Source organism: Juglans microcarpa x Juglans regia, chromosome 6D (assembly GCF_004785595.1).
Source record: "Juglans microcarpa x Juglans regia isolate MS1-56 chromosome 6D, Jm3101_v1.0, whole genome shotgun sequence".
NCBI classification, from domain to species: domain Eukaryota; kingdom Viridiplantae; phylum Streptophyta; class Magnoliopsida; order Fagales; family Juglandaceae; genus Juglans; species Juglans microcarpa x Juglans regia.
Genome location: NC_054604.1, coordinates 19,606,588 through 19,615,937, shown reverse-complemented (window position 1 = coordinate 19,615,937; position 9,350 = coordinate 19,606,588). Strand labels below are relative to the sequence as shown.

The window sequence follows — 9,350 nt, the reverse complement described above, 5'->3', positions numbered from 1 at the left end:
CTGGAGTAACGTTCTCGATGAGACGAAGCCTTCCTCTGAGTCTACGCCCAAGGTCGTGGCTCCATCTCCCCCAATGAAGTGCCCTCATCTTATTACTATGGATACGCCTTCTCCTGTGGGTGTTGTGGGCATAGGTGTTGGCGCCTCCCCCATGGCTAACCAACCTTAGGGTACCCCGCCTTTTACCCTTAGTTGTTCGCCAACACACGCAGCTTCTCCAAGTCTTGACTTCCTTGAGGGCTTGATCGGTCAAGCCCTTTCTAACTTGGCAACCCCTTTTGATTTTGATCTCCCTCCTCAATAGGTTGATTTGGAATCTAGTCCGATGTTCGAGTTCCCTATGTTTGAAGCTTTTCATTTGCCAAAGGAAAGCGGCGAGGTCAATGTGGATGTGGACACTGCCTTTTCGTTGAGCCTTGCCAACCGGGAGGCCCACGAGGGAACTTAGGGAGGTGAAGAAGGCGCCCTAGGTGACCGGGGTGTCCAAGGTGAGGACAAGGGTGGCGATGCTCCTGTTATAGAATAACTTGAATAAGAGACTGAGGGCAAGTTTTCAACTCCTTGCTCTTTGCCCATTACTATCTCAAGGGGAGAGACTCCTCCGCTTGACCTGGGGACTGGCAGTAATCAGGTTTCTATCCCTCATGCTTTGGTGATGACGTTGAATCCTCTCCCCTAGAGAAGGGTGTTCCTCTAGGCGGCATCGTGAGTGAGGACATTAGTCTGGGGATGTGGAACTCGCTTACAACGATGTTGTTTGCCAAATGGAAGATTTGGGTAAGGCCCTTAGGATTGGGGTGGGCTCAGCAGAGGCATCTCATGAGGCTTTCTCCCTTAGTCCCCGCTACAGTCCTAAGGCGAGGGATGATGGGGAGGTGCTTCCACCTCCTCTGGTCTTGCTAGGGATGAAGCCGTGAGTAGCATGGCTAGTTGGCTAAGGATTCCCTAGGGGGAATTTCCTTTCAATGCCAAGAGGGAATTTGAGAAATGGAAGGTTGAGAGGGCGGAGTTAAAGATCCTACTGCAGTAAGTGGGTGGCTACGTGCACTCTCTGGTAGGTGACTTCGACATTCTTGTGATGAGGTTTGCCACCTTCACAATAAACTCTATTGCACCAGAGAGATGATGGTCCTAGACAGCTTCTCAGTGGGACTGCTGGAGTCAGAGCATGACTTTGCCAAAGCTCAGCTTTCCCTTGCCTAGGTGGAGTTAGAGCTAGAGTAGGATTGTGTGCTCTTTGAACTCTTTGCCCTTGAGGAGGAGCTAAATTCCATCCATAAGTTAACCTTGACCTCTTTGAGGCATGCGACGCAGACAAAACGGCACAAGGAATAAAGGAAAAATCGTGCCGACGCAAACAAATAGTAGCGGAAGCATAGTGAAGTACTTTTTAACATAGATACCTGACTGAAGGAGTGGACCCAGCAGGTGAAGATGTTAGAGTCTAACTTGGAGGCTGAGAGGGAGGAACTTGTCTGCCTTCACCCTTAGCTGGCGTCGACACGTGGCGTCAGGGATTGTGCTTTTGGTTATAGGTATGGGGGCGGCGTGTTGCTACTTAAATCACGCTTGTTGGCCAATCCCCATACTCTCTTGAGGCACTTAGACTTGAAGACGTTTAAACCTAATGCAGCCTCGCGTCAATTTGTTGACACCTTTGGTCGGGACACCCTGCGCAATGCCTTTGACAGTCCTTGCCCACATCCACCTTCTGGCAAATTTAGCACTTAGCCTTCTGTAATAGTTGTCTTCCACTTTTGAACTTGTAATAGCTTTTTGTAAATGATATGAAAACTTTCTTCTTGTCTTTTGTACTTGTGTATGTTAGGAACACTTAGCTAGTTTTGGCTTTTTATCATGTTACACTTTGCTTTGATTACATGAGGCTCTTTCTTCTTACTCTGCGAGTGGCTTGTTTTTGTACTGGTCATTGTTTTCCTCCGCGCCACTTTCCTTTGAACTACAAGTTTTTGTCCTCAACGTTGGTGTTTAAGGGTCGCGTGGTCTTTTAACCTCTGTGCCCTTTTACCTTGGAACCTCGAGTCTTTGTACTCATCACTAGAATTTAAGGGTTGCGTGGCCTATTGACCTTCGCACCCTTTTTCCCTAGCATCGCTAGTCTTGGGACTCGTCATTAGTGTTTAAGGGGCGCGTGGTTTGTTGACCTCCGTGCCCTTTTTCCATGGCACCATGAGTCTTGGGACTCCTCATTGGTGTTTGAGGGTTGAGTGGTCAGTTGACCTCTACGCCCTTTTTCCTTGGCACCGCAAGCCTTGGGACTTGTCATAGGTGTTTATTGGCCACATGCTCTGTTGACCTCCATGCCCTTTTTCCTTGGCACCGCGAGTCTTGGGACTCATCATTGGTATTTAAGGATCGTGTGGCCTGTTGACCTCTGTGCCCTTTTTCCTTGGCATCGCAAGTCTTTGGACTCGTCATTGGTGTTTAAGGGTTGCATGGTCTGTTGACCTCTGCGTCCTTTTTCCTTGGCACCGCGAGTCTTTGGACTTGTCATTGGTGTTTAAGGGTCGCGTGGTCTATTGACCTCCATGCCATTTTTCCTTAGGTGGGTCAGCATTGGCCTTAAACGGATGCTTTATTTACTACAAGACATAATTAAGAATTCAACAGTAAATTTCTAACAAATCAAGAAATTAACATAAGTAAGGGTAAAATTTCTTCAGGTGTTCTGCATTACAAACGTGTTGCAGTTCTTTGCCTTGGCTATCCTTCAAGCAGTACAACCCAGTCCTGTGGTTGGCGACTACAATGTTTGGTCCTTCCTATCGGGGTCTAAGCTTGCCCTCTTCTTTTGTGGTGGGCTTTCTCTTAGCACCAGATCTCTTATCTTGAATGTCCCGGGTTTGATTCTCTTGTTCAAATAATGTTTTTTCTTTTTCTTGTCGAGTATCATTCTGACTTTAGTCGCCTCTCTTTCTTCCTCTAGAAGGTCAAGGTGTTCTTCCATAGTTTCATCATTCTTGGGCACTGAAAAATGGAAAGTTCAGTAACTCGGCAGACCGACTTCCACAGGGGTTACTACTTCACTCCTGTATGCCAAGGTGAATGGGGTCTTTCTTGTAGGGTCTTTATTGTGGTTTTAGGGGCGCATAATAGTCCTAGTAGTTCATCTGCCCATTCCCCTTTCTTGTCTGTAAGTTGCTTATTCAGAATTCATAGCAATGCTTTGTTCATAGCCTATGCCTGTCCATTCGCCTGTGGGTGTCCTGGGGATGAATGTTTGACCTGTCTCTTGAGCTCGGAACACCACTCTCGGTAGTGCTCTGAATCAAATTGCCACCCATTATCCGAGACTGTGCTTTGCGAAATTTCATACCGACAAATGGCATTTTCCACAAGAACTTTGTCATGGTTTTACTCGTGATGATTACCAAAGGTTCTACTTCTTCCCACTTTATAAAGTAGCCCACTGCTACGATCATGAACATGACTCCACCCTTCCTGGGCAGGACAGGCCCAACTAGGTCAACCCCCCATTAGGTGAACGGCCAAGGGGCGGTCATGGAAGTCAGCTCTTCTTAAGGGGGTGGGGGGGGGGGGGTGTGATATTGGTGCATACATCTGACACTTGGCCCATTTCTTTTCAAATTCTTTAGCGTCTCTAAGTGTATTGGGCCATTAGTATCCTACCCTTATCACTTTTCTGGCCAATGCCTTTCCCGTAAAGTGGTTTTCGCATATCCCTTCATGTATTTCTGCAACGTATTATGCTTGTTATGGTGAGATGCATTGTAGTAGGGGGCTAAAACCCCCTTTATAGAGGATCCCATCCACCACGACGTTATTTTCTCTAAGAACCTGTGCTACGCTAAAACAGAAAAATCGGTCGCGCGCCACCTAGAATCGACTCATGTATTTCTTTAGTTTTTTCCTTTTGTGGCGTATGTTCCCAAGACTTGGTTGACTATTAATTTAGAGTCCAACTTCACCTCTACCTCGGTCACCCCCAATGCTTCGGCCACTAAGAGCCTACTACAAGTGCCTCGTATTTTGCTTCATTGTTAGTGGTTTTGAACGTGAGCCTCTCCATATAGCGGTGCTCCTACCCTTTGTCACTAATTATGTCGATTCCTACCCCTCTGCAAAGATGACAAGAGGAGCCATCCACAAAGAGGATTCAAGGTTTTCCTGTTGAGGCAGTGACCATTTTTGGTGGGAAACCTGAGAATTTGGCAACAAAGTCTGCCAATGCCTACCTTTTACGGCCTTTCTTGGCGAGTACTTGATGTTGAACTCGTTGAGCTTAATTGACCATCCAACTAATCTCCCCGAGCTATCTGGTCTCTTCAATAGTCTTGTAAGTGGGCTTTCTATGAGTACTTTGATTGAGTGGGCTTGGAAGTATGGGCTCAACCTCCTTGCCGCTGTCACCAAAGCAAACGCCAACATCTCTACTCTTGGATATTTCACTTCTGCTCCCCTTAAGGTGCGACTTGTGTAATACACGGGCAGTTGTGCTGGCTCTACTCTTAAAATACCTCCCAAGTGCAGAAGGTGTCTTACTTGTGTATACTGAGAGTCCCAAGGTCGATTTCAGATGGATTAAGGTAGATTTAGTGCTATGATTTTGTTTATTGGAATGACAGGAAGCAAGAAGGTGAATACCCTTTAAGGACACTATGTGTCCTAGTACTACACCCTGTTGAGCCATAAAATGACACTTTTCCCAGTTGAGTAGCAAGTTTTTCTCCTCACACCTGGTCAAAACAACTTGCAAATTAGTCAAACATTTCTCAAAAATGTTCCTAAAAATAAAGAAATCATCCATGAAGACTTCTAAGCCATTTTCAATTAAATCACTGAATATACTGAGCATGCACCTTTGAAAAGTTGTTGGGGCGTTACACAACCCAAAAGCATCCTTCTAAATGCAAAGGTTCCAAATGGGCATGTGAAAGTAGTTTTTTCTTGGTCCTCAGGTGCTATTTCAATTTGATAATAGCCTGAGAACCCATCTATCAAACAATAAAATGCATGTCCAGCTACCTTCTCCAAGACTTGGTGAAGAAATGGCAAGGGAAAATGGTCTTTCCTAGTGGAAGAATTAAGCTTCCTATAGTCAATACACATTCTCCAGCCTGTAGTTACCCTTGTGGGGACTAACTCATTTTCTTCATTGTTTATTACAGTCAGCCCAGAGTTTTTTGGAACCACTTGTATGGGGCTGACCCACCTACTATCAGAGATGGGGTAAATAATACCCACATCCAACAGTTTAAGGACCTCCTTTTTAACTACTTCTTTCATTGAAGGATTGAGCCTTCTTTGCATTTCTCTAGAAGGCTTGGAATCCTCCTCCAGGTAAATCTTATGAGTGGAAATAAAGGGTTTATGCCCTTAATGTCTGCCAAGGTCCAGCCTATGCCATTCTTATGTTTTATAAAGACCTATAATAGCTCTTCTTCTTGTCAATTAGTTAGACAGGAAGATATAACTACAGGTAAAATGTGATTAGGTCCTAGAACAGCATACTTGAGCTCTGTGGGTAGGGGCTTAAGGTCCGAAGATGGGACTTGGTCCTTGTCTACCTTATTTGTTGGCTGTGTTGGACCTAGCTACTCAACCTTGAGCATCAATGCTGCTGATTGTCCTACATGAAACACAGGCAGTGGTTCGTTAGCAGATTCTAGTGTTTCAACACCTTTTTCAATATTTTTAGTAATTAGAGGGAAAGATTCTGCAATGATGCCCTCCAACAGATTCACTTCTTGAGGCTCCTCCACTTCCTGAGGTTGTCTACACAGATTAAATATATTAAGTTCCAGAGTCATGTTGCCAAAACTGAGTTTAAGAACCCCACTTCTACAGTTTATTAGGGCATTAGAAGTAGCCAAAAATGGCCTTCCCAAAATTACAGGGGCTTGAAAAACTGAATTAACAGACAGCTTCATGTCAAGGGCAACAAAATCTACAGGATAATAGAATTTATCAACTTGAACTAGAACATCCTCCACCACTCCCCTCGGTATTTTAATCGATCTATCAGCTAATTGCAAGGTTATGGAGGTTGATTTCAATTCTCTCAGCCCCAGTTTCTCATATATAGTGTAAGACAACAAATTGACACTAGATCCTAAGTCTAGCAAGGCATGGCCAATTTTTGAATTCCCAATGATGCAAGCAATAGTAGGGGATCCAAGGTCTTTAAATTTAAGAAATGTGTTGTGTTGAATTATGGCACTGACTTGCTCAGTGACAAATGTTTTTTTCTTCACACTCAACTTCCTCTTAATTGTACACAGATCCTTTAAAAACTTGGCATAAGTGGGAATTTGTTGAATTGCATCGAGTAAGGGTATATTGATCCTTACTTATTTGAACACTTCTAAGATCTTAGCTTTATTTTTTTCTTTATGAGAAACTGTTAGCCTAGTAGGGAAATGTGCTGGTAATTGTTGAGTTGTTTCCTCAACTTGAACAGGTATGGGGTTAGAAACCTTACCACTTGTCCTCTCTGGAGTAAGGTTTTCAAAAGTTTTACCACTCCTTAAAGTGGTGACAGCTTTTACTTGCTTCAAGTTAGAGTCCTCCCCCATTTCTGACACTTGATAAATTTGACCTTGAGGATTGGGTTAGGGCTGGGTAGGGAATTTCCCTTTCTCCTGGATGCTCAAGGTTGCAGAAATCTTGGTCAAGGTCCCTCTGATGTCATTAAAGGTTTGAGCATTTTGTGTATTTATTGCTGCTTGCCCTTGCATGAACTGCTGGAGGGTTGTTCCCATTTGTTGGATAGTTTCCTCAAGGTTTCTCCTCTTACCAAAATGTGTTGTAGCAGGATATTGATGTGGCCCCAATGATGCTAAATTTGGATTGGCTGTATATTGAGAAGGACCAGGTGCATGAATGGGGGGTTGAGCTGATTACTCATTCCTCTAGCTGAGATTTGGATGGTTCCTCCAATTGGGATTGTACGTGTTGGAAAATGGACCTGGAAAAGATTTGGAGATAAAAATAAGAGTTAGATTGATCTAGAAGGACTTCCTTAAAAGCCAAAAATGTAGGGCAATCACTAGTGACATGCCCTACTTCTTCACAAATATTGCATTTTTCTGGAATTTTCTGAATAACTTGAACTTCATTTACTTTGTTTGTATCTATGGTTTCCAATTTCTTAGAAAGCATAGACACTCAAGCATGCAAATCATCCACCTCTCTCAAGTTGTATTCCCCCCCCCCCCCCTTCCAGTTATTTTTAAAGGTTTAGTTCTATCATATGCATCTAAAACATCCCATGATTGAGCATTTTTAGATAGGTAATCAAAGTACTCAAAGGCCTCTTCTGGTTCTTTATTAAAGAACTCTCCATTGCACATTGTCTCCACGAATTGTCTCATCTTAGGTTGTAAACCCTCATAGAAAAAACTTATTATCCTCCAGTTTTCATGCCCATGATGAGGACAAGCATTGAGTAAATCCTTGAACCTCTCCCAGCACAGATAAAAGGTTTCAGTGTCTTTTTGGGCAAAATTCATGATCTGCCTCTTTAGTGCATTGGTTCTGTGCATAGGAAAGAACTTTTTTAAAAACTCAGTCTGCATCTCTTGCCATGTTCTTATGGATCTAGGCCACAAAGAATTCAGCCAGGTCTTGGCTTTGTCTCTTAATGAAAAGGGAAATAACTTGAGTCTAATCACTTCTTCAACACAAGTTCGATCCATAAAAGTTTAACAAACTTCCTCAAATTCTTTGGTTTGCAAAAACAGGTTCTCAGACTCCATCCCATGGAAATGAGGTATAAGGGGTATCATGCCAGGTTTAAAATTGAAATTATTTGCATTAAGAGATTGTATAATGCATGATCGTGAGCTAGTCCTAGCAGGTTGCAAATAATCTTTGAAAGTCCTGTTATGATTCCCCACTCTCCTCCCATCTTGTTCTTCTACAGCCATGGTACTAAGACTCTCAGAAGATGACTCAAATGAAAGTGACTCACAATCAGAGTGTGTCATTGAATGTGATCTGATCAATTGATAAGAATGATCTCTACTCCAAACAGACATGCAAATTCTCAACAAAAATACACAACTAACACCAAGCTTTGGTGCAGAGTGATGGCAGTAAAAAAAATGATGATGTTAGTAAGTTTTTATAGAGAATGTTATTCACAATAATCAAAGGGAAAACAGAGAAAACTAAGGTCAGAGATCACCAAAATCTGAAGAGGTTCACACTCAATCCCCCATTCCTTTGTAGTGATATGATACCTCTGCAATTTGCCTTTAATCCTTGGCAATGGTGCAAAAGCTTGGCTCTACTCTTAAAATACCTCCCAAGTGCAGAAGGTGTCTTACTTGTGTATACTGAGAGTCCCAAGGTCGATTTCATAGGGATTAAGGTAGATTCAGCGCTATGCAATTGTTTATTGCAATAACAGGAAGCAAGAAGGTGAGATATGAGATGTGCAACTATCTTACGGTCACTGGGAAGCTTTGTAAGCCAGATTGTTCACACCAGAAGACTCAAGGGGTTGAAAATAGTTTTTGCTTCTTTTCTAAGAATCCTAGATGCGAATGAGATGGATTGGATGTGGCGCCCACGACCCCCATGTAAGGAGACACGGGAATCGGGACGCCGGGATGATGACAACAGGGTCACACATCCCAACGTTAGTGCCAAGTGTGTGTACATGCAACAGTGTACAAAAACAAAGCAGTGGATAATTAATACAACTAAGTACCAGAATTGTTAATACAATTTAAACAATCAGTAAAAAAGTTCAAATATTATACAGTCATCCGAAATAAATATTTTACAAGTCTCAAACCAGAATGCGAGTGATCCAATCACTCCTCGGGCGGAGCCGACTCCTCAGACTCACTCTCAGCCTCATCTGTATCGAAATCTGCATTACCATAGAACAGTACTGCAGGTAAGTATAAACAAAACAACTACGAGATAAAAATACATTAATGCGACCAACATGCATGCATATGATGAAATATGCATTAAATCCAAAAATATTATTTTTCTCGAAAATAAATATTTTTCAACACACGCCAAAATCTCATTTTGGCCCAAAAAGAATACTCCGTCATTTTCCCAGAAAATGAATCACATAAAAACCTTTTAATCAACACACGATATTTTCCCAGAAAACAACCCATTATTCCATTAACCAATGCACCATGATCTCTCCTAGGGATCATCCGCATGCCCTGGCTTCGTAGCGATGCTCAGTTCCGCGCCCAGCGCGTTCGTGGCCAAGCACCCACTACCCAACGAGCGATGCCCAGTTCCACTCCCAGCGCGTTCATGGCCAAGCATCCTCTAGCCCCTACAACCAGAAGGGCCACGGAGTCGGCACGAGACCATCTCGTCCAATCCCGTTG

The 9,350-nt window shown here is 43.3% G+C and overlaps 1 non-coding gene across 1 annotated transcript; it reads left to right on the top strand.

Annotated features, from left to right (window-relative positions):
• The first annotated feature begins 7,403 nt into the window (after window positions 1–7,403).
• LOC121236260 lies at window positions 7,404–7,513 on the top strand. Its single transcript, XR_005934700.1, has one exon. It is a non-coding gene; the product is annotated as a small nucleolar RNA R71 (small nucleolar RNA).
• The last annotated feature ends 1,837 nt before the right edge of the window (window positions 7,514–9,350 follow it).